This window comes from Hyalella azteca, unplaced genomic scaffold, assembly GCF_000764305.2.
Source record: "Hyalella azteca isolate HAZT.00-mixed unplaced genomic scaffold, Hazt_2.0.2 contig11374, whole genome shotgun sequence".
Classification (NCBI taxonomy): domain Eukaryota; kingdom Metazoa; phylum Arthropoda; class Malacostraca; order Amphipoda; family Hyalellidae; genus Hyalella; species Hyalella azteca.
In genome coordinates, this window is record NW_025941373.1 from 4,274 (window position 1) to 27,257 (window position 22,984).

Genomic DNA, 22,984 nt, shown 5'->3' on the forward strand with positions numbered 1-22,984 from the left:
TATAACTTATCCTATTTTTAGTTTTAAAAAGCTATGTGACAATATATTATGGTCTGGAGAATGGGAGCAATGAAATTAAGGTATGAAGGTAATATATTTCAACTTCACTTAGATAATACCAGGAGCGAGGCAGGAGGGATTTCAACCTGCTGACAAAAACACCGCAGGAAGGTGCGAGAATAAAATTTACAACTCTCGTTCTAGCCGAGAGACTCTATAATAAATGCAATGATGACACAACTAAGAGATCATACTTGCTCAAGCGGGGAACCGTCACCCACAGGTGTAGCTTGTGGTCCGCTACACTGAAGGAAGACTCGCCTGCTGAACGGTTCTCTGAACTGTAACTTGCTTAGATAATATTTACAGGTTGTGAGAATATCTGACGCATGAATCGTGGAGACGAGAATCAATTCCTTGAAAAGTTTTACATATTTCTTGTCCATGCTCTGCCTGATCGCTCTACCCAAACCCATGCGCTCTCCCCAAACTTTGAAATTGCCAGTTCTGAGTACCGAACAATGACCGTCTTTAATGGCAGCAAAACCTTACATGATACTATCATACCGATACCGTATTAACAAGTCTTCTTATAAAATATCTGTTCTGTAGCAGACAAGCGTATCACGCTTTCGTACAACTCACACGCACTAAGCAACAGGAGCCAGCACCAAGAAACCATGCCCCTCGTCTATCTGTGCATATCTTATCGCTGATGAAACTTTTGTGGTGTAGCGAACATGAGTATCACTCTTTCACATACCTACAGAACCCACAGGCACTGAAGTAATAAGAGACCAGCACCAAGAAACCATGACACTCGTCCATCTTAGAACCCCATTTATGGCAGCATCCTGAGGGCGCCGTCGAGCCTGATGACCTCCCCGTTCATCATGGGGTTTAAGATGATGGCTTGCACAAGCTGAGCGAACTCATCGGGCTCCCCCAGACGCTGGGGAAACGGTACGTTGTTGGCTAGGAACGTCTGGATCATCTCCGGCAGTGCTTCCAGCAGGGGAGTCCGGAATAGACCTGCAATGATGATAATAACAATAATTAAATAATAATAATAATAAGGGATGTTGTGTAGGCTGATAATTTTAGGTTGATTGATACCTCCACTAGTGCGATCGTAATATGCTGTAGAGTAGACATTAGAATTATTTAGATACTTATAGGAAGACTGATGAGTGGGAGCATCTGTACAATGTCCGTGAATTTGATACTCCGTGGTTTAGTGTTCTGGTCAGTGCTTATTAGACTCGCGGTTTTTATGAAGCTGTAGACTAGAAGAAAAAATAAAAATTCTAACAATGAGACAGGAACAATCCGTAAAAAATTACCACTGAATAATCAGCAATTTCCTCAGCAACATATCGGCGATAAAACATCGATAGTACATCGTCACCTAATGATTATGATCAATTGTATGGGATTGTTTTTAGGAGGGATGCCGATGCACTCACCTGGGGCTATTGTGCAGACCCTCACCCCCATGGGGGAGAGATCCCTGGCGATGGGGAGCGTCATGCTTACGATCCCCCCCTTGCTAGCCGCATATGCAGCCTGCCCCACCTGCGACAAGTAAACTCGGTTAATTAGAGAAGAATAATTGTTGCTAATTAGAATAGAATTAGAGTTCGCCGTACGCTTCTTTTAGCCCGAGACTGGGTTAGTTATTTTAAATCATGAACTGGATTAAAACTGTGATGAATCTCTTTTGTCATACCACATTATAAAATTTCAGGTAACAAAAAATTGAAATATGTGTCATAACACAAAGATTCAACAGGAAAATTTACAACTCAATACCAAAAGTGCGAATTATATAACACTTCATGAATCTATCGGGAAAACAAAAAAATTAAAATTAGTTCATAACACGAAAATTCCAAAACAAACATTCACAATACAATACCTAAAATGTTCACATATTGCACGTGTAGGGCAGGATTTGTACGCAAGTAGCAGCAGTACATTTATGGGAATGAGTTAAACTTGTGCCACAAGCGATGTCCTTTTTGCGCTCGTAAACCTGCTTCAGTTTGGGACGCAAACAAAAGATGTTTTAATGCAACGTGGCCATATTCTCCACTATTTGGACATTACGACCCGTGCACTTGTGTGAGTGCAGACCTGTCCGTCGTAGGCAGCGATGCTGGCCGTGTTGACGACGACACCTCGCAGGCCGTCAGCTTTAGGCTCGTTCTCGTTCATCAAACTCGCCGACAATCTGATCACGTTGAACGTGCCTACCACGTTCACCTGGTCCACAAAATCTAAGTTTAGTTATAAATTCTTCTGCTATTGATAGACCAATAGAGACATAGCGTTGATTAGAAAATTAAAAGCGTTGATTAAACAATTGATTACTAGAGATTTGAAATAACTTTCAGGTAAAGCTATTAATTGAGTTGCAAGAGATTATGGTCAGTCGACCAGCGATAAATTTTGACAATTTCATCGAACGAGAACTCGAAAAAATTCAAACGCTAGAGCCGTACTATCAGAACGCATGGATTTTTCGTCTGTGATTTTCTGATTGAGTTACAAACTCGTAACTATAGATTTTATAGCCCCAGGTCACACAAAATTAGCCAGGTCATATAAAACTGGAAATTTTAGCGAGAACTCACCTTGACGACATTCTCAAAATCCTCTAAATAATGCACGACGTTCTTCTTGAGATTGAAGGTTTTGAAAGCCACGGCAATGCCGGCGCAGTTGACGACGGCGTCCAGCCTCCTGAATTTGTTCTTGCAGGCGTCCAGGGACTGCTGGATGTCCTCCTCAGACGTCACCTGCAAGACAGACAAGCCATCATCTTTTGGAAATTGAATTGAATATCAGATTGATTTAATATTAACCTATTTAGGAACAAACACAATCTTCAACGAGAAAATGCCCTCAAACCTCCTAATTGAAAGTAATTTCAGGCTGAATTAACATGCATAGAAACAATTCATATCCTAATAACTTAGACTTCCATCCATTTCCTCATTATCTCAAGATGGGAAGCGTGATCTCCTAATAGGATCGAATTATCTCCCTTCAAATTAACGCTAATACCTCAGATCGCCTCAAGTATACATTAGCGAACAAGGACATATAAGAACAATTCATATCCTAATAAATTAGATTTCTATCAATTCAGGTATGCCTGTATCCCCAACATCTGAAGATGGGAAGTGTGATTTCCAAAGATGATCTAATTATCGCTTCAAATTAACAGACTTGGTACGTCAGATAATAATTACTAGCTCACCTTGAAATTACTATCTTAGGTTCAATTTATTATCTCAGGTTTAAATTATTATCTCAGGTTTAAATTATTATCTCAGTTTTAAATTATTTTCTCAGTTTTAAATTATTATTTCAGGTTTAAATTATCTCAGGTTTAAATTATTATCTCAGTTTTAAATTATTTTCTCAGTTTTAAATTATTATTCCAGGTTTAAATTATCTCAGGTTTAAATTATTATCTCAGGTTTAAATTCTTATCTCAGCTTAAGATCCATATCTCAAAAGACGTTGATAAGGCCTCACATTAACAGGTGCAAACAAGGCGTTGTCGTCGGCCACCTCCTGAGCTCGTCTGCCACCTCCTGCCCCGTGGACGTCGGCAGATCAGCGACCACCACGCGGCCGCCCTCCCTCACCAGCCGCTGCGCTACCAAGACCTGACGCGCTGCCCGTCACCAGTCCCACCATACCCTGTGGGGGTGAAGGATGTTACAGGCATACCTGCAGGGGTGAGGGGTGTTACATGCATCCCTGTGGGGGTGAGGGGTGTTACAGGCATCCTTAAGGTGTGAGGGGTGTTACATGCATCCCTAAGGTGTGAGGGGTGTTACATGCATCCCTAAGGGTTGAGGGGTGTTACATGCATCCCTAAGGTGTGAGGGGTGTTACATGCATCCCTAAGGTGTGAGGGGTGTTACATGCATCCCTAAGGTGTGAGGGGTGTTACAGGCATCCCTAAGGTGTGAGGGGTGTTACATGCATCCCTAACAGGGCGGGTAGTGTTACAGGCATCCTATGTTAAATAAATTCCTACGGGGGTTGAGGTTTCTAGTGTGAAGGCAACATGGTTGTTGGTGGTAGAAATAAAGCGGGAGGTGACCAGTGATGGTAGTGCCCATGTCACCATTAGTGGAAGACAAGGTTATTAGTACTTTAGTAACACGCCCCAGGAGGAAAGAAGGATAGTAGTAATTTTTCATCAGTATCCATTTTGGGCCAATGTATCTAATATGAATTCAAGAGATGAACCAGCAACTATTTATGAGGTTAATATTGCAAAGTATCTTTCAGCAAAACGGATCAACTCATCGTAGATTCTAATGGCATGAAGCTTACTTTGGAAAAAACATACTGCGTCTATCGAAAAATTTCACACAAAATGGCAAATTCAAAGTGTAGATTTAATGCAATTCGAATTTCAATTCGAGGCTTCACTAATAATGTAAGAAGGCAAGCCTGAACTCACCTTCAGCATCTTGAGCGTGAAATTAATATCCTCTCAAGCAGTTAATAAAATGAATATTTGGACTCAAGTCTGATAAATGAAATGCCAGTACTCTTTAACCAACAGAACTGATTAGAATAGAACTTGATTCTAACGAGCGTAATAGCACGCGATAAAGTAAACAGCTCATCAAACAATTTCAAAACAGTGAAAGTTTAGACTCCGACTAGCTTAGGCTACGTAATGCTCGAGAAAACGTAAAATTGAAACGTGGCGTTGAGAAGTATGAAGATAATGAACCCCTCGATAACATGAATTATCGCTGGGAAAGCCAATGCACAGACCTTAGAGCTCTGGGTCAGAGACGTGGCGAATATTGCCCTCGATAACGTGACATTGCCCTCGATAACGTGACATTGCCTCGATAACGTGACATTGCCTCGATAACGTGACATTGCCTCGATAACGTGACATTGCCTCGATAACGTGACATTGCCCTCGATAACGTGACATTGCCTCGATAACGTGACATTGCCTCGATAACGTGACATTGTCTCGATAACGTGAAATTGCCCTCGATAACGTGACATTGCCTCGATAACGTGACATTGCCTCGATAACGTGACATTGCCTCGATAACGTGACATTGCCTCGATAACGTGACATTGCCATCGCTAACATTACATTTTCCTCGTTAACGTGACATTGCTCTCATTAACGTGACATTGCCATCGCTAACATTACATTTTCCTCGTTAACATTACATTTCCCTCTTTAACATTACATTTTCCTCGCTAACATTACATTTTCCTCGTTAATAGATGCCATAATAATCTAACAAACACGGTGATATGTGATGGCTGCCACGGCATCGTTGCCCGACCCCCGTCGGTTTACGAATCACGGTCTTCTCTTCAACCTCAAATTAACTTTCAAAACTATAATTAATTTGGCTTCTAGAGGCGGAGTCTGTATCTTAAGCGATTAAAAAGGTTTTATAAATTGATACATAATGATGGCACATCAAAAGTGATGTATCGGAAAGCCATAGTGATAAGCGTCTGGGGAGTTGAATCAATTCCTTTTCATTTAAATTGCATTAAAAATGTAAACGCATTGCGGTTTTATACTACAACGAGGCGACACGCTCTTAAGCGCTCATGAATACATGGTCACAAGAGGCGCTCCAGCGTAGCCTGGGACTGCTACGTCCTAAACACATACCGAGTACTAAGTGGCTTCCAGGGATGAGGGGACAGCCAAACTTCCCTTCGCACTCTCAGTGCGCCTGAGCAAGAGGGTATGGAGTGCGTTATGCTTAGTGAGACACAAGTGTTGCTGCTTAGTTACCCCTGTGGGCCTTAACTGCACTCAGAGAAGCTAATGAGGTTTTGCCCAAATAGTGACGCAATTTTGCTCTGATGTGGGTTATCTACACTAAGTTTGGCACGGCATAACGGGCTTATCAATGCTACACGCTGCAAGTGTCACTATTTAGACAATATAACCCATCCATTTTCTGAGTGGCAGCAACGACACGAGTATTTCTTCAACTTAGTAATGAAGCGGGTGTTGGTGCAACAACATCATCAAGTCTAAATGGCTACACTCTTCCAATGTTGTTCGCAAATTGCATACAAGGAGCACGTTAAATGAATTTCTATTCAAAAAAGTAACTATATTTGAAAACAATACACATGTTGCACAATAGTTTGCTAACTGATCCAATGCTTTTCAGGAAACATGGAACGCAGATTACATAGAAGCAGTCAACGTTAGATGTTCAGATGGAATCAGTCATAGTAGAAGCAGGCACTATTATGGATGATTATGAAATGATTATCATTTTTACAATGTATAGGGGTATCGATTTGCAATTAGTAAGAAGTAAATATTCTTCTATGAGGGCTCTTGATTCACTCAATGTAATAACAGTTATACAAATTAAGGCCAAAAATAGAACTCATCTCCAGGCCAACATTTGGCTTGCACATGCAGAGCTGCCGCAAGCCTTTGACATATGCGATTATAGTGGAGGCCTTTACAGTGGTTACGCTGTGGGCAATTTGCAGAGCCAGGAGTGGGTATGGAAAATCATACATTAATTACACGCTAGGCACAGCAAATGGAATAATTCTAGCACCGCTTTGAGCGCAGTTATTATGTGTGTGCAGCCCAGAGTTGAATTTCTCCAGTGACAATATACAATAACAATCCTAAGCAAAACTGACTGAAAATCCTAATTGATTCAGAAAGTATTTTCTTCAGAACACAGATAACAATTACCTTCCATAATTCCAAATACAATAAAACAATTTCGACAATGAAACCTGTTCATCAGGGATCATCGGGGCTCAGTTCTTCTTTGCACTAATCCACTGTGAATTTGGTTCTAGGATTTCAATAACAAATATTATCTATAGGGAATTTGCATCATTCATTAAAAATCTCATTGGATTTTACATTCATTCATGAAAAAACTGGTTTTACATGTTATTTGTTTCAGCCAAAGTATACAGTTACTCAGATGGCTAGTTTCTAGAAATTTCTCCGTTCATCACAAGGAGCGAAGAGAATTTTAGTTCCAAGTCTCCACCTTCATCACACTAGCGACACTACCTATTGCTCGAACACCAATCAGTTCTTCACACTAGCGACACTATTGCTCGAACACCAATCAGTTCATCACACTAGCAACACTATTACTCGAACACCAATCAGTTTTTCACACTAGCGACACTATTACTCGAACACCAATCAGTTCTTCACACTAGCAACACTATTGCTCGTACACCAATCAGTTCTTCACACTAGCGACACTATTGCTCGAACACCACTCGGTAGACGTCACTGTAGTCCGCAGCAAAGTGAACTTCGAGGCCCTCGGTGATGAATGATGGTAGGTCCGCGTAATTCTTCTTGTTCTCCGCGGGCAAAACCAAGCAAGTGACGCCGGCGCGACGGGCCTGCGTATAATGGCCATTAAGGGAAAATTTCGAAAAAAAAGGAGTCAGGGATTCTTCACGATCATATAAAGAATATTTCAAAAGTATATCAAGGGAATTCTTTCTTTTAATATACTTTTTAAGGGAATCTAAGACTAGTTTCTATTTATAAGTAGTAGGTATTATTACTAGCTATTACTAGTAAATATGCTGGTACTAGTATATTTACTAGAGAATCTTCCAATCTCAGGTACCGTAAATAGGTATGAAAGTTCAAAAAAGCTGAACAGTACAAAGCTGGATAAAAACCAAAGAAATTAAAAGAAATAGTCACGTAAGAGGAGGCAGCCGGTAAAACGCCACTCCTTTACAAAAATTTTTCATTGTAAATCACAGTTAAATACATTACATATGAATAAGAACATTCCTGTACTACTATGTTGCACTCACAGCGATGGTTTTCTCCTTAATACCGCCGCCCACCGGCAAGACTTTGCCCGACAGAGAGACCTCCCCTGTCATGGCCACGTCCTGGCGAGTGGGCAGATTGCGGGCCAGAGATACGAGCGCCGTTACGATGGTCATGCCTGCACTCAAGGGCAAGACTTTGTCCGTCAGAGAGACCTCCCCTGTCATGGCCACGTCCTGGCGAGTGGGCAGATTGCGGGCCAGAGATACGAGCGCCGTTACGATGGTGATGCCTGCACTCGGGCCATCCGCGGGCACAGCGCCCTCACCAACAAATGAAGCATCACAAGTAGCAATTGTTAAAAATAACACTTTTTATCATTAGGAATTTTATAACAACTAATTCAAGAAACAAAGCATCAGAAGTAGGAATTGTTAAAAATAAGACTTATTTATCATTAAGAATTTCATGACAACTTATTCTAACCAGGAATTAGAGTGAGTTGGCATGAAAGAAACACGAGACTAGAGCAATCTCATCATGAGGAATAACAATATTTTCAGCATTCCGGACGTGGTCATAACGAGCGACGTAGATGCTTTCAGCATTCCGGACGTGGTCATAACGAGCGACGTAGATGCAGCAGCAAACTGGAAAAAAAACATGGAAGACCAGCTCACCTCTGGCACATGTAAGTGAAGGTGGTTCTGTATCAGGGCTTTGTTGTCAGGCTCCTGGTCTGCAAGGAAGTTCTTGGCGAAGGTGTAGGCGATGCGCACGGACTCCTTCATAACATCACCGAGGTGTCCTGTGGTCTCCAGACTGCCCTGCAGCGGCGCTCCCTCCTTCTCTGTGGGTGTCGTGGCGGGCGAAGTCATTGGTCGCATGCTTGTCTCGATGTACAAGGTCGACCCTCCTGCAATTTGTGCATGTTCACGATATTTTTAATGATTAAACAATTTAACAAACTTTTGCACACCTTATGAGTTCTCCTCTTTTACTACATAACAGCAACGACGTTATTTGTAATTATCATTACAAAATGTAGTTATTTCCAGGAACAATTTCACCAGTAACGTGAATAAAAACTATTTTTTGGAATAAGTCAAAAAGACTCAAGTTTTTCGTAGTAAAAAAAACTTTCTTCAATTATTTAAGCACAAATTAATTGACATAGTAACCTCCTTAGACTAACCCATTGCTGTCCAAGCCAAGCCCATGACGACACCCGGAGGGGTGATGTCGTACATGCGGTCGGTGGTGAACTTGGGTTTACCCACGAATTCCTCGAGGTTAGTTTCTTGCACGGCCACACTTGGGTTTACCCACGAATTCCTCGAGGTTAGTTTCCTGCACGGCCACACTTGGGTTTACCCACGAATTCCTCGAGGTTAGTTTCTTGCACGGCCACACACTCAGGCTTCTCGCTGACCAACGTGAATGCGGCGCGTCGCATAATGCGCTCTATGAGCTTCTGAAGGCTGCGCACGCCAGACTCGCGGCAGTAACGCTTCATCAGAGTTTCGATGGCTGCAGGTTCCAAGGAAATCTGCAATAAAATAATACGTGGAGCAGGGTTGCTATATTACAGGAAAACAATGTAAAAAGAATTCTACTTTTCAATTTATTTCCACAAGATGAAACGAGTAGGCAGCTACGAAACAAATACACATATGATATTAAATTGTCCACCAAAGAATAGAAATGAACAAAAACTATTGATATTCGGTAAAGTTACTGAATATGTACCTTTTAGGAAAATAAAATTTCGGGTCCAAAATTAACTACTTTCACAGATTATATAACCAACTCAACACTAATTAATTCCACAGTTCATAAAACTAATTTAACACTAATTAATTTCACAGATCAAACAACTAACTCAGGACTAATTAATTTCACAAATCATATAACTAGCTCTACACTAATTGATTTCACAGATCGTATAACTAACTCTACACCAATTAATTTCACAAATCATATAACTAGCTCTACACCAATTAATTTCACAAATCATATAACTAGCTCTACACCAATTAATTTCACAGATCATATAACTAGCTCTACACCAATTAATTTCACAGATCGTATAACTAGCTCTACACCAATTAATTTCACAGATCGTATAACTAGCTCTGCACCAATTAATTTCACAGATCATATAACTAACTCTGCACCAATTAATTTCACAGATCGTATAACTAACTCTACACCAATTAATTTCACAGATCATATAACTAACTCTGCACCAATTAATTTCACAGATCGTATAACTAACTCTACACCAATTAATTTCACAGATCATAAAAGTAACTTTACATTGAATAATTTCATACATAATATAACTATGAGCTCATACTTTTTGTTCCTCGATGCCGGACGCCTTCATGGCTTGAGGGCTGAGGTAAGCTTTTCTCCATCTTTTCTTCGGCGACGTAACCAGAAATATCTATCATTTCCATGCGATCTCTGCAAACGTATAGAAAATTTTTATAAGTTTCGGCATTGGACATCCATCATACTGAGTTGATAGTGCAAGAAAACACTTGGACTCAAAAATTAATTTAAAAACGTGAACATAAAAAAACTCAGCAATACATCAAGTAAAAGAAATGTTCCAAAAAGAAAACTAATATTTGCTGACCAACGTCAATGCTGACCAGGATATTTTCATAAAATTTCATGTAGAATAGGGAATTTCATGTATTAGGGAATCACGAATATTGTTTTACGGGAAAGATGGATGTGGTTGATATATATTACATGAGATGGTCATTAAGAATATGGTTGTATTAGAATAGGTAATAGGTACCGGTATGGTTGTATCGGAATAGGTATTACCTGAGAGGGCCAGGAATGGTGTCGAGGTGCAGATGAAGAGAACTTTGGACATATCCACAGGCACGTCCATGTAGTGGTCCAGGAAGTTGGCGTTCTGCTCAGGGTCGAGCAGCTCGAGCAGCGCTGCTGCAGGGTCCCCTTGGTAACCGCGCCCAATTTTGTCAACTTCGTCTATGAGTACGACGGGGTTTTCTGTTTCTGTTTTCTTCAGACACTGCACAACGATTATTAAGTTATTAATTCAGATATATAAGTTATTAATTCAGTGACATGCAATCGTGTGAACGAAGAACAGAAAGAACTAAATAAAACAAAGGAAGAAGAAGATAAAATGACTTGCAGAAAATTAGCCAAAAATTCAGCATGAAAGTCATCAATCAACTCATTACTCCAACAAGATCTTGTACCGAATAATTATCAATCATTATCTACAATTAATATTAGACTATCATAACATGAAAAACAGATCATATAGAACAAACGAACTCGTTTTGACAAATCTATTCAAGCGTTGCAAACATGCTTCCTTCAAAGTTTTATTCCCCGGCGAAATTTTTTAGAAAAACCTCCCCATTTTTTGTCCAAGTCAGGCAAGTCTGGACAAAAAAACCTCCCCATTTTTTGTCCAAGTCAGGCAAGTCTGGACAAAAAAACCTCCCCATTTTTTGTCCAAGTCAGGCAAGTCTGGACAAAAAACCTCCCCGACGGCGACTTGCCTGGACGACTTTGCCGGGCATGGCCCCGACATACGTCCTGCGGTGCCCCTTGATCTCTGCCACGTCCGTCATGCCACCGACGCTCAACCTGAAGTACTGCACCAACACGTCACACGTCAGTACACTCAGAAAAATGGATTTGTATCATATTGTCCAAATAGTAACACACTTGCTGCGTGTAGCACTTATATGTCTTCTTTATAGAGTCAAATTGGGTTGAGATGACCAGCATTAGAGCAAAAGTGCATCGCTATTTCGACAGTCTCCTTGATTTCATAAAGTGTACGGTCCAATAAATCGGTAAACTAAATCTTATTGTATACTGCACAGCCATTTAGTATTACCCACACCACGTTGTAATATTTCTAATAATAAGTAGAGTTACAAAGGTAACATGAGTCGGCATCACAGCCAGGACTAGGAGGGATGCACTGCATTCAACAACTTAGAATCATTTCATTACTAATAACGTTACTTTATTATTAACTCAGAACATTAATAAAGAAAACATTAAGAGAAAACATTACTTGTAAATGCTAGATCAAGGATTTCTGTATCTTCTATTTATCATATTCCATTTCATTCATCATCAACAAACAATAACAATAATTGTTACACTATTCCAGGATAAAGATAAAAATTGAGACCCTTCTATGAATGGTTTCCTTGACAACAGCCTGCAAATGTAAGCAATAAGAAGCTAAGGGTTCCTTCCCTTCCATCATTCTGTTTATCATGAACGAAGCATAACAATAGTTACACTATACCAGGATAAAGATAAAATACAAATAAACCTTTCTGTTGAGGGCTTTAGCGATGGACTTGACAATGCTGGTCTTGCCAACGCCGGGGGGGCCGTGGAAGCACAGGATCTTGCCCTGCGTGCTGCCCCGCAGCTGAGCCACGGCGATCAACTCTGCACAACACAATGTTTTCTATTGCAATCCAATCTCATGTGACGGCTAGTGCCACACATTATATTAGTATATTGCTGTATTATGTTCATATTGTAGCAAAGCGCTAAACGTTATTGACAGTCAAATGCATAAATCATTTATAGACAACAAGTGAAGAGAATTGGAATATAAAATTAAGGCCAACGGTACAATTGCAAGAAGCTTAATTTTGTTGAAAAAGTTTCTGAACGTAATCTCTTCCAAAAAAATAAACGGATGTTTTGAATGCCAGTACAATAGTACAATCTTTGGGAGCAATTAATAAACAAATGCAGAATTCTTAATAAAATAAAACAATTAATAAACAAACCCAGAATCCCTTTAAAAAAATGAAATTTTGAATGCCACTACAATAATACACTCTTTGGGGATAATTAATAAACAAACCCAGAATTCTTTTCTTGACATCTTCAAGACCGTAATGATCTTCATCGAGGATTTTCTTAGCTTTATCTAGATGGAGATGTTGTTGACTGGTAACGCCCCACGGCAGGACGGTGAGCCAGTCAAGGTAGTTACGCGTGACGCTGAACTCAGACGAGTGGTTGTCCAGGGGCCATACTTTCAAAACTCGCTAAGTGAACGTAAGTACTTACGCTCTATTTTTTTGTCTATGATTGGATTCAACCACCGGATCCAATGTGATCAGAGTGTAATGTGATCAATCAGTCAATGTGAATCAAGAGTAAAATTTATGAAGTTATTGCTGCACAATGCTTGAGTAAGTCGGTGAATACATTTTGCTCCTCAAGAATTTGTTGGAGTTCAGCAGGAGACGCTGAGGTGAGGGAGGCAGCAAGGTCTGCTATGTAGATGGGGTTGTCCACGACACGTTGGTCCTGCTGCATCATCTGCAGTACACTCTCCCGGTACAGGGGGTTCAGGGTGATGATGTCCCGAATATGGGGTTGTCCACGACACGTTGGTCCTGCTGGATCATCTGTTGTACGCTCTCCCGGTACAGGGGGTTCAGGGTGATGATGTCCCGAATGCTCTTTATGATTTCTTGGGTGACGGCCTGCAAATTAAAGCAATGAGAAGGAATGTCGTAATGGTAAGATTGTCAAGTATATTGAAACTAGGTTAAATATTAATGCTTAGTGATAATAATGCGAGGAAGGTTACATGGCACTGCTCAGTAGGTTGTGAATGGTAATTGGCCGATACGGTCACATAACTAGTCAGTAACTGTTACTGGCTGCCGAGCTAGTCGTTAACTACTATTACTGCAATTCACTAACAATAGTAATGCTTGTAGATTACTGAGAGCCAGGACTCGTAGCTTACTGAGAACCATGACTTATTGCTTAATGAGAGCCACAAGTTGTAGCTTACTGAGAACTTCGACTCGTCATAGAAAATTCTAGTAGTGGATAGCTCTACTGATTGAACAAAAAAGTTGAAAATAGGCAACTCAATCAAATTCTTATAAGTTGATAATTTTTTTAATAGGTACATCGAGGGCTAATTTATGATCATATTGAGCATTAAAGCAAGGAACATTGAGATCAACTCACCTTAATTTCTTCAGTGATGTCAAACTTCTCTAAGTAGAGATTTTCCACCTTGACCATGAGCACCCGGTCGCTGCTACCCATTGCTGGCATGGGTGGGATTTCACCATTTGTCTCAGGCTTTGCGGTCTCTGCTGTTGTTTCTTGTTCAGCCTGGCAAGTTCATTTTATAGAATTATAATGAATTATCATGATAAAAGAACGCTGTAATTTGTACAATTCATTATTTGGATCACCAATAAATTTAACAGTTACAAAATAAGAATTTATCTGCAAGCTAGCAAAACTTTACACTCATTATTTGTCCCAAAAATTGTAGTATTCATGTGTTCACATAATCAGGGTCTTTTTTTTATCAAATAGGCGCTACAAATCTTGTTCAGCATTCAATTACACCAGGATATAGATTGCATAATGCGAGGCTCAAGAACTTCTATGTTCAGTTACTTACTCAAGCACACAGGTTGTGTTATGCAAGGCTCAATAAATATTTTAGTTACACCTAACCTGACAGGTTCCCAAAAAAATTAATTGAACTTTCTTTCCATTTCTAACAATCATCATAGTCATAAATACTTCCCATCCTACACATTGTTATCCATCTACTGTTTTCACTACATCACACTCGTCTTGCTTGCTTGGAGCAATAATTTCCTTTGGGCATAAATATTACACCGTAAAATGGGGTAACTTAGACCGGCAGGGTACCTTAGACCACTTTTCGTTTTTTCAACAAAAACCCCCACAACTCAAAAACNCGTAACTTACTGAGAGCCGTGACTCGTAACTTACTGGGAGCCGTGACTCGTAACTTACTGGGAGCCGTGACTCGTAACTTACTGAAAGCCGTGACTCGTAACTTACTGGGAGCCGTGACTCGTAACTTACTGGGAGCCGTGACTCGTAACTTACTGAAAGCCATGATTCGTAGCCTGCTGCAAACCACGAGTTGTAGCCTGCTGCAAACCACGAGTTGTAGCTTACTGAGAACCGTGACTCGTAACTTACTGAAAGCCGTGACTCGTAGCTTACTGCGAACCACGAGTTGTAGCTTACTGAGAACCTCGACTCGTCATAGAAAATTCTACTAGTAGATGGCTCTACTGATTGGGCAATGAAACAAGTTGTTGAGAATTGGCAACTCAATCAAATTCTTATAAGTCGATTAGTTTTTTAATACATCGTGGGCTAATTTATGATCATATTGAGCATTTGATTAGTTTTTTAATACATTGAAGGCTTATCTAATTTATGATCATATTGAGCATTGCAGCAAGGGACATAGAGCTCAACCCACCTTAATTTCTTCAGTGATGTCAAACTTCTCTAAGTAGAGATTTTCCACCTTGACCATGAGCACCCGGTCGCTGCTACCCATTGCTGGCATGGGTGGGATTTCACCATTTGTCTCAGGCTTTGCGGTCTCTGCTGTTGTTTCTTGTTCAGCCTGGCAAGTTCATTTTATAGAAATACAATTAATTACCATGATAAAAGAATTCTGCCATTTGTATATTTCATTCTTTAGGCCACTAATAAATTTAATTGTTACAATATGAGATTGTATCTGCAAGCTAGCAAAACATTATTATTATATTAGCACACATTATTTGTAACTAAAATTGTATTATTCAGGTGTTCACATAACCAGGGTCTTTTTTCATCAAATGGGAGCCACGAATCTTGTTCAGTGTTCAATTCCTCTAGCATATAGATTGCATAATGTGAGGCACAAAAACTTCTATGTTCAGTTACTTACCTACTCAAGCACACAGGTTGTGTTATGCAAGGCTTAATAAATATTTTATTTACACCTAACCTGGCAGGTTTCCAAAAAATTTAATTGAACTTTCTTTCCATTTCTAACAATCATCATAGTCATAAATACTTCCCATCTTCCACATTGTTATCCATCTACTGTTTTCACTACATCACACTTGTTTTGCATGCTTGGAGCAATAATTTCCTTTGGGCATAAATGTTACATATCAGATGATGCAGATGGTAAAAAAACTTTTAGATGTTTGTAGAATATAGAATTCGTATGCTTAGGAAATTTCTTAAATGAATTCAACAGATATCAAACCTGAATATCAGCTGCAGCAGATGACGTTTGTCCTTGCATGGGGTTGCCAGCAGTATCGGGTACCAACTCAGGTTCGTTTTCTCCATTTCTTGGCTTTCGTTTCTTCCGACTTCTTCTAGTGGAATGAACTGCAGCGCCTGTAGTGGAAGTGGATGATAAGCTTGGCACTTGATCATCAGCAGGAGAAGTGGAGTCAGAGTAAGATGAAGATATAGGAGCATGAAAATTTGTGGCATCTTCCAATTCAACATGGAAGGATGCATTGAAGCCAGGAATGTTCAGTTTTACCCTCAGGGTGTCTGAGAAACATCACAGATCATGAATTAAAATGAATATATACACTATTTATTTGCATAACATACTAAAAAATTTATCATAATTTGGCTTTGTTTGATTCATCAGCAAAGAAATTTATAATATTCTTCAATAAACTCTTTAGATACTTGAGAGAAACTAAGTTGATGGAACACACATGTTTCAACCACTTGATGAAATATTAGTTATGAATAAAAAGTATCAGCTGCAATTAATGGTTAATTATTAGTGAAATAAAAAAGAAGGTAACTTACTTGCATTATCATTCATCATGTCTTCCTCTGACAATTTTTCAACAATTGAAATTTTCCGATGAGCCATAACAATGATGCGCAGTTTGTTGCCCATATCTTGTAACTCATGAATTTGGACAAAGGTTCCAACAGGATACAAATCAGAGAGATTTTGAACCACTCCATCATCATTGCTGCAAAAAAATGAAAGTTAATAAGCACTAAAAGCAAAAAAAAAAATAAATAATAAGGCCACTATTGTGGTTCCACACAGTTAATACGTTAGATAGCATCTAAGTAGAGGTTTATAGTAATATAGACAGACACCTCTTATGAAAACCCAAAGAAGACAGCAATTGATTAGAAGTTTAGAACTTACTTTTCATCGCTTTTCATGAAGACACCTGCATAAGGTTGGTTTAGTTTCACTTTCCTTCTGATGATGGCTATGAGATCAGCATCAGTGATCTGGAAAAAAGGTTGATTGATGTTTTCTCAAAATATAATAATTTTGAAGCAATTGGTTAAAAATTACATACTTTCTACAACCAATATTAGGTATCTAAATAAAGTAGAGGAGGTTATGTCCAGTGGGCAAAGTTTTGTGTTGAAAAAAAGTCCCTAATATAGGACTTGGAAGCATGCAGTTAAAAAACTTGTACTCTCAACATGTGGATTAGAAAGGGAAATGGCTTTTGGATTATCTGAACCAAATTTAGTAAGACACTTTTGTCTTCAAATACCTTTTAGCGTGTCTTTTTGGCAAGTATTATTAAAGTTTCAAGTAGTTTTGCTGATGAATTTTAAATTATACTGGCAATATAAACCTGATATCAAACATAGGGAGTTTAGCAATTGTCTTATTAAGATCAGGATTTTAGGACCAAATGTTGCCAGACTTGTCAGTATTAATTATTGAGAATTTATTGCCCACTGTTGACTGCCCAGGCCCCAGATTTATCAGAAACTGGAGGATTTCATGCTAACAATACATATAATATAGAGCAGTCCAAAGGCATTGATTTTAAGGCTAATCCGTTAATGTGAATACAAGATTGGAATTTTTCTATTTATAATTGAAATCTTGCAGCCTATGAGCCTAAGCTATACAAATTTTAAATAATTTTGAAATCTCATTACTTTACATTTTGTAGCTTTGTTAATAATTAGACAGGAAATATTTCATCTAGTAACTATCTATGTCTACCTAATTTGTTTTGGCTCTATGCAACATTTGTTAATAGCCTTAATTGAGTTGCCAAGATCAAGATGCAAGTTTTAGGCAAATATGAATTACCTATATGATGCCAGTATTATTGAGAACTATTAGATAAAATTAATCCAATCCTTCAAAGCTAATTAAAAAGATTTCAAAGAGATACTTAAAGAGAAATATATAGGCAAACTTTTCAGATTTAGTCTAATTTCTTGCTTCTTTTTCTAGTTTAGATTATTATCAATTCAAATTCAAAACAAAAACCTAGTTTATAATACTTACCTCAATGATTTTGATAAATCTTGGAAATACAGGATTCCTGCTAATAGCAATCACAGGAACATTGGGCCAATGAGCAGAAACTGTCAGAGGCACATGTAAGTTGTCAAATTGAATTTCTTCTTGTTGTTGATGTTAAATGATGTACATCATCATCGTTGGGGCGTGACTCGTGAGCAATATGTTCTCTCAGATACACGTTTTTTGCTTGATTATTTGATAGTAAATTGAATCCAAAGCTATATGGTTGGCTAATAGTTGCAACTTGCAAGCGGTCGCGCGTCACGAGCAAGACTCGAAAAACACGATTTGTTCACAGAGGGGAGAGGGCAGTATTTCAAACTTTTTGGGTAAATTCCTACCCATTAAATTGGTATAATTTCGAGAATGACGCAAACAAGAAGACATAGCGTTGATTTTCATGTATTTGAAACTGGTAATCGTTCGCATTGACCCTAATCTATAATAAAAAAGAATTCGCCATGGCGAAGGATTCGTGACCGGCACTGAACAGCGTGCTTCAAGTCTCTTCCGCACGATGTCATCCGGCTGTGCAGAACTCTAAATCAGTAAATGACTCCAAACTTCAACACTGGACAAGACATTCACTACTAATGTCAACCAAGATTTAAAATCTGAAAAAATCATTTGGAGTAATATTTCAGATATTTAAATAAGTTTACTTAGTAAATGTGGTACTTAGTAAATTCGATATTAATGTTGTCCATAAATAAATTTTTGCTACAAAACATGTTAAGCCTCTTACAACCACAAGAAGCGAGACGGATCATGCACCTAGCAACTTCCTGCTATTTCTCCAAGAAGTATAGAAATGGTTCGCCTAACATTAAGATCAGCTTGCCGGTGTTAAAATCTGTCCTGAGAATTTTTCCTCTTTACTTAAAAATAATTTTAGCCATTTCAAACATCACTTCATAATACTAATTACTTTCTTTTAAAAATATAATATGAGAGTTTGACATAATTCTACATTAACTTACTACTTCATTATGTGCTTAAAATCTACTTTGGAAGATATGTGTTCTAGGTTAACCATTAAATTTATAATAATCTATTTGCGAACATAAAACTATATTCAGAGGGGCGCGAGAACCCACTGGAAACCTCAGAGAATTTATAAAATCAAGGTAATCCCAACAAGTCATAAGAGAAGGCAAGAATGCCTGCCAGTTTTCTAGCGACGCTGACGAAGGAAGCGAAGGCGAAGGGAACAGGAGACAAGCTTCCTTCTCACCGCCGCGGTCGCTTGGTGCAGCCGTTCAATTACTTCCTATAATTATTAAGAAGGAAATAAAATAATTTAGTGCATGATGCTCGCGGGTGCCGCCTACAATGATGGTTATTTTCTGGGTATTTATTGGGGCTGTAAAGTGAACCTGCCCGGCGACTGGTTCCCAATGCTACGATCGCGCTGTGCTCACTTGATCGGGTCCTTTTTATTGCGCCGAAGAACTGCACGTATTCGATTAAAATAATTTGCTTCTGATACTTTCAGTGAAATTCATGATAAGAGGCATAGGTTTATTAGGAATTCATTCGCAAATACAAATTAACTATTATTTTGAGATTTAATTCTTGCATGCAAGTCTTGGGTTTTTCACTCTTTGCATCTTTTTTATTGTGCATTAAATCCATATTAGATGGTCTCCCTCAGGGCTCTAATGTAAATCAAAAAGTTCATGTAAGCAAAAACAAGGGATTTATTGGGGTTTATACGTTGCCTAATAATTTTTGAATATTATTGACAAACTAACAAAATTCAAGTTTATAGAGGTAAATAAAAAACAGCTGAATTTTGAATGTTGCTGTTGAGGTCATACTTAACTCACCTTTCCTTCTTTGAAATCGTTTAGAATAACGCGTAGAGTGCTACACATGAGGGAGGAATCTTAAGTAAATATTAAGCCTTCTGTGAATAAAACATGAAAAATTAGTTGCAAGTATATCATTGTGATCTCGCATTGAACGTCATTCGAGCTCTTCAATAATTACAGCACCTGCTCTTCACCAGCCCCTGCGGCACCGAGGGCGCCTCCGCGTGACCTACGTCAGGTATCGCACACACAACACCCATGCAGGACAATCCCAGCTGATGGTGAATCGTGATGCACGAGGGCGCATGGGTATCGTGATGCACGAGGGCGCATGGGTATCGTGATGCACGAGGGCGCATGGGTATCGTGATGCACGAGGGCGCATGGGTATCGTGAATTCAGTAACAATGACAACTAAATTTGTACTGCCACGCATAGCAGGACAATGAAAGTTGCGTTTCTTACTCTTGTAACAACCATGACAGTATGAACTACAGCAATTTGAATTTATTTTCATACACGCAAATTTTACTACGGCAAAAAACACGCACACTAACATTAGAAACTTAACATGAAATCAATCTTTCATACTGAATGAAGTCGTCGTGTTTTTTTTTTGCAAAAAAAAGTTAATTCTGGATAACTGAAATCTGAATATCATTGACAGCACGAACTTATTTGAAAACAAATGCAAATTTACAAAATATATACGAGGAAATTCTAATAAAAAATCCCAAGAGACGACACGAGAGAAGCTTTGAATGAAAATCAAATCTACTACCAGAGGCGTGGATAATTCGAAAAAATGCAGCTACTCAGCACTGACAAAATATTACATTTCAATATTTAAAAAATTTAAAATTCGTTCGAAACTTCTAATCCACTAATAAGTGAACATATACTACTATGAGAGATCTAAATCGTGACGTGTTCTCTTATTTTACATCATAAAATAGACTCCTGCGTTTGGTATTTTTTTAGCCGAGACGAGACAACAGGCTCTGTCCCGGTTCGCAATAAAAACCGGGACAATTTTCAGCCCTCCATAGTAATTCCGGGACGATACCGAGACGAGACGAGACATCCCGGTTAAAATAGGTACCTTAAATTTCCCGGAATTTATAGCCATTTTAACAAGACATAACGAGACGAATCAATTATTGATGTGGTGTAAACTTTGGCTTACCATCATACATTTATATAATAACTTGAGATAAATTAATAAATAAAATTACCAAGACAACTTTCTTACCGAGATGATTCCAGATTCCTTAACTAAACTGATCAAGATTTCCAGAAAAAAAGTGCATTGTTAAAGCATGGCTTGAATTTCTCATTTCGCGGCGTCTTGAGCGGCGCGGTTTTCTTTGTCGAGTTTTTCAGGAGAAATTGCAAGATTTTTGCTTATTTTATCGCAGGACTTCTTGTGGGTTGACCAGTGCAGCTTCTGGCAGTATCTGAACAACAGAATAATATTAAGGTAATTATTATCCAAGATATAGAGCAAAGGTTTAAGTTAATTAATTAGGTTTAGTTAATGAACAAGATACAGCCCATCTAGACAGTTGGGGACAGCAGTCTAGCGTGAACCATGATAGGATGAGCATCTTGTGAGCGTGCTATTAACACTTATATGTCTTCTTTATAGAGTCAAATTGGGTTGAGATGACCAGCATTAGAGCAAAAGTACATCGCTATTTCGACAGTCTCCTTGATTTCATAAAGTGTACGGTCCAATAAATCGGTAAACTAAATCTTATTGTATACTGCACAAAGCCATTTAGTATTACCCACACCACGTTGTAAGATTTCTAATAATAAGTAGCGCTACAAAGGTAACATGAGTCGGCATCACAGCCAGGACTAGGAGGGATGCACTGCATTCAACAACTTAGAATCATTTCATTACTAATAACGTTACGTACTTTATTATTAACTCAGAACATTAATACAGAAAACATTTAGAGACAACATTACTTGTAAATCCTAGATCAAGGATTTTGGTATCTTCTATTTATCATATTCCATTTCATTCATCATCAACAAACAATAACAATAATTGTTACACTATTCCAGGATAAATATAAAAATTGAGACCCTTCTATGAATGGTTTCCTTGGCAACAGCCTGCAAATGTAAGCAATAAGAAGCTAAGGGTTCTTCCCTTCCATCATTCTGTTTATCATGAACGAAGCATAACAATAGTTACACTATACCAGGATAAAGATAAAATACAAATAAACCTTTCTGTTGAGGGCTTTAGCGATGTACTTGACAATGCTGGTCTTGCCAACACCGGGGGGCCGTGGAAGCACAGGATCTTGCCCTGCGCCCCGCAGCTGAGCCACGGCGATCAACTCTGCACAACACAATGTTTTCTATTGCAATCCAATCTCATGTGACGGCTAGTGCCACACATTATATTAGTATATTGCTGTATTATGTTCATATTGTAGCAAAGCGCTAAACGTTATTGACAGTCAAATGCATAAATCATTTATAGACAACAACTGAAGAGAATTGGAATATAAAATTAAGGCCAACGGTACAATTGCAAGAAGCTAAATTTTGTTGAAAAAGTTTCTGAACGTAATCTCTTTCAAAAAAATAAACGGATGTTTTGAATGCCAGTACAATAGTACAATCTTTGGGAGCAATTAATAAACAAATGCAGAATTCTTAATAAAATGAAACAATTAATAAACAAACCCAGAATCCCTTTAAAAAAATGAAATTTTGAATGCCACTACAATAATACACTCTTTGGGGATAATTAATAAACAAACCCAGAATTCTTTTCTTGACATCTTCAAGACCGTAATGATCTTCATCGAGGATTTTCTTAGCTTTATCTAGATGGAGATGTTGTTCACTGGTAACGCCCCACGGCAGGACGGTGAGCCAGTCAAGGTAGTTACGCGTGACGCTGAACTCAGACGAGTGGTTGTCCAGGGGCCATACTTTCAAAACTCGCTAAGTGAACGTAAGTACTTACGCTCTATTTTCTTGTCTATACGTGGCAGTCTAAAGAACCATCTGCAGAGAGTAGCTTAACAGGTGTTGCCACCTGCCGGGATTAAACCTCGTTTGCTGAATTTTCTTAATGGAAGCCAAGTAGGCTTGGGAGCGCTGCCGTAGCCCAAAAATTTGACTCTTAAATCAGCCCAAGAGCCA

General features: G+C 38.8%; 1 long non-coding RNA gene and 2 pseudogenes across 1 annotated transcript; all 3 read right to left on the reverse strand.

The window, feature by feature from the left end:
- Positions 1-575: 575 nt before the first annotated feature.
- Positions 576-3,711, reverse strand: LOC108671406 (annotated as a pseudogene).
- A 2,414-nt stretch (positions 3,712-6,125) lies between these two features.
- Positions 6,126-18,107, reverse strand: LOC108671404 (annotated as a pseudogene).
- Positions 18,108-21,006: 2,899 nt separating this feature from the next.
- On the reverse strand, positions 21,007-22,804 carry LOC108671408. Its single transcript, XR_001930808.2, has 3 exons — positions 22,597-22,804; positions 22,054-22,169; positions 21,007-21,267 (listed from the first exon to the last, which is right to left on the reverse strand). It is a non-coding gene; the product is annotated as an uncharacterized LOC108671408 (long non-coding RNA).
- Positions 22,805-22,984: the final 180 nt, after the last annotated feature.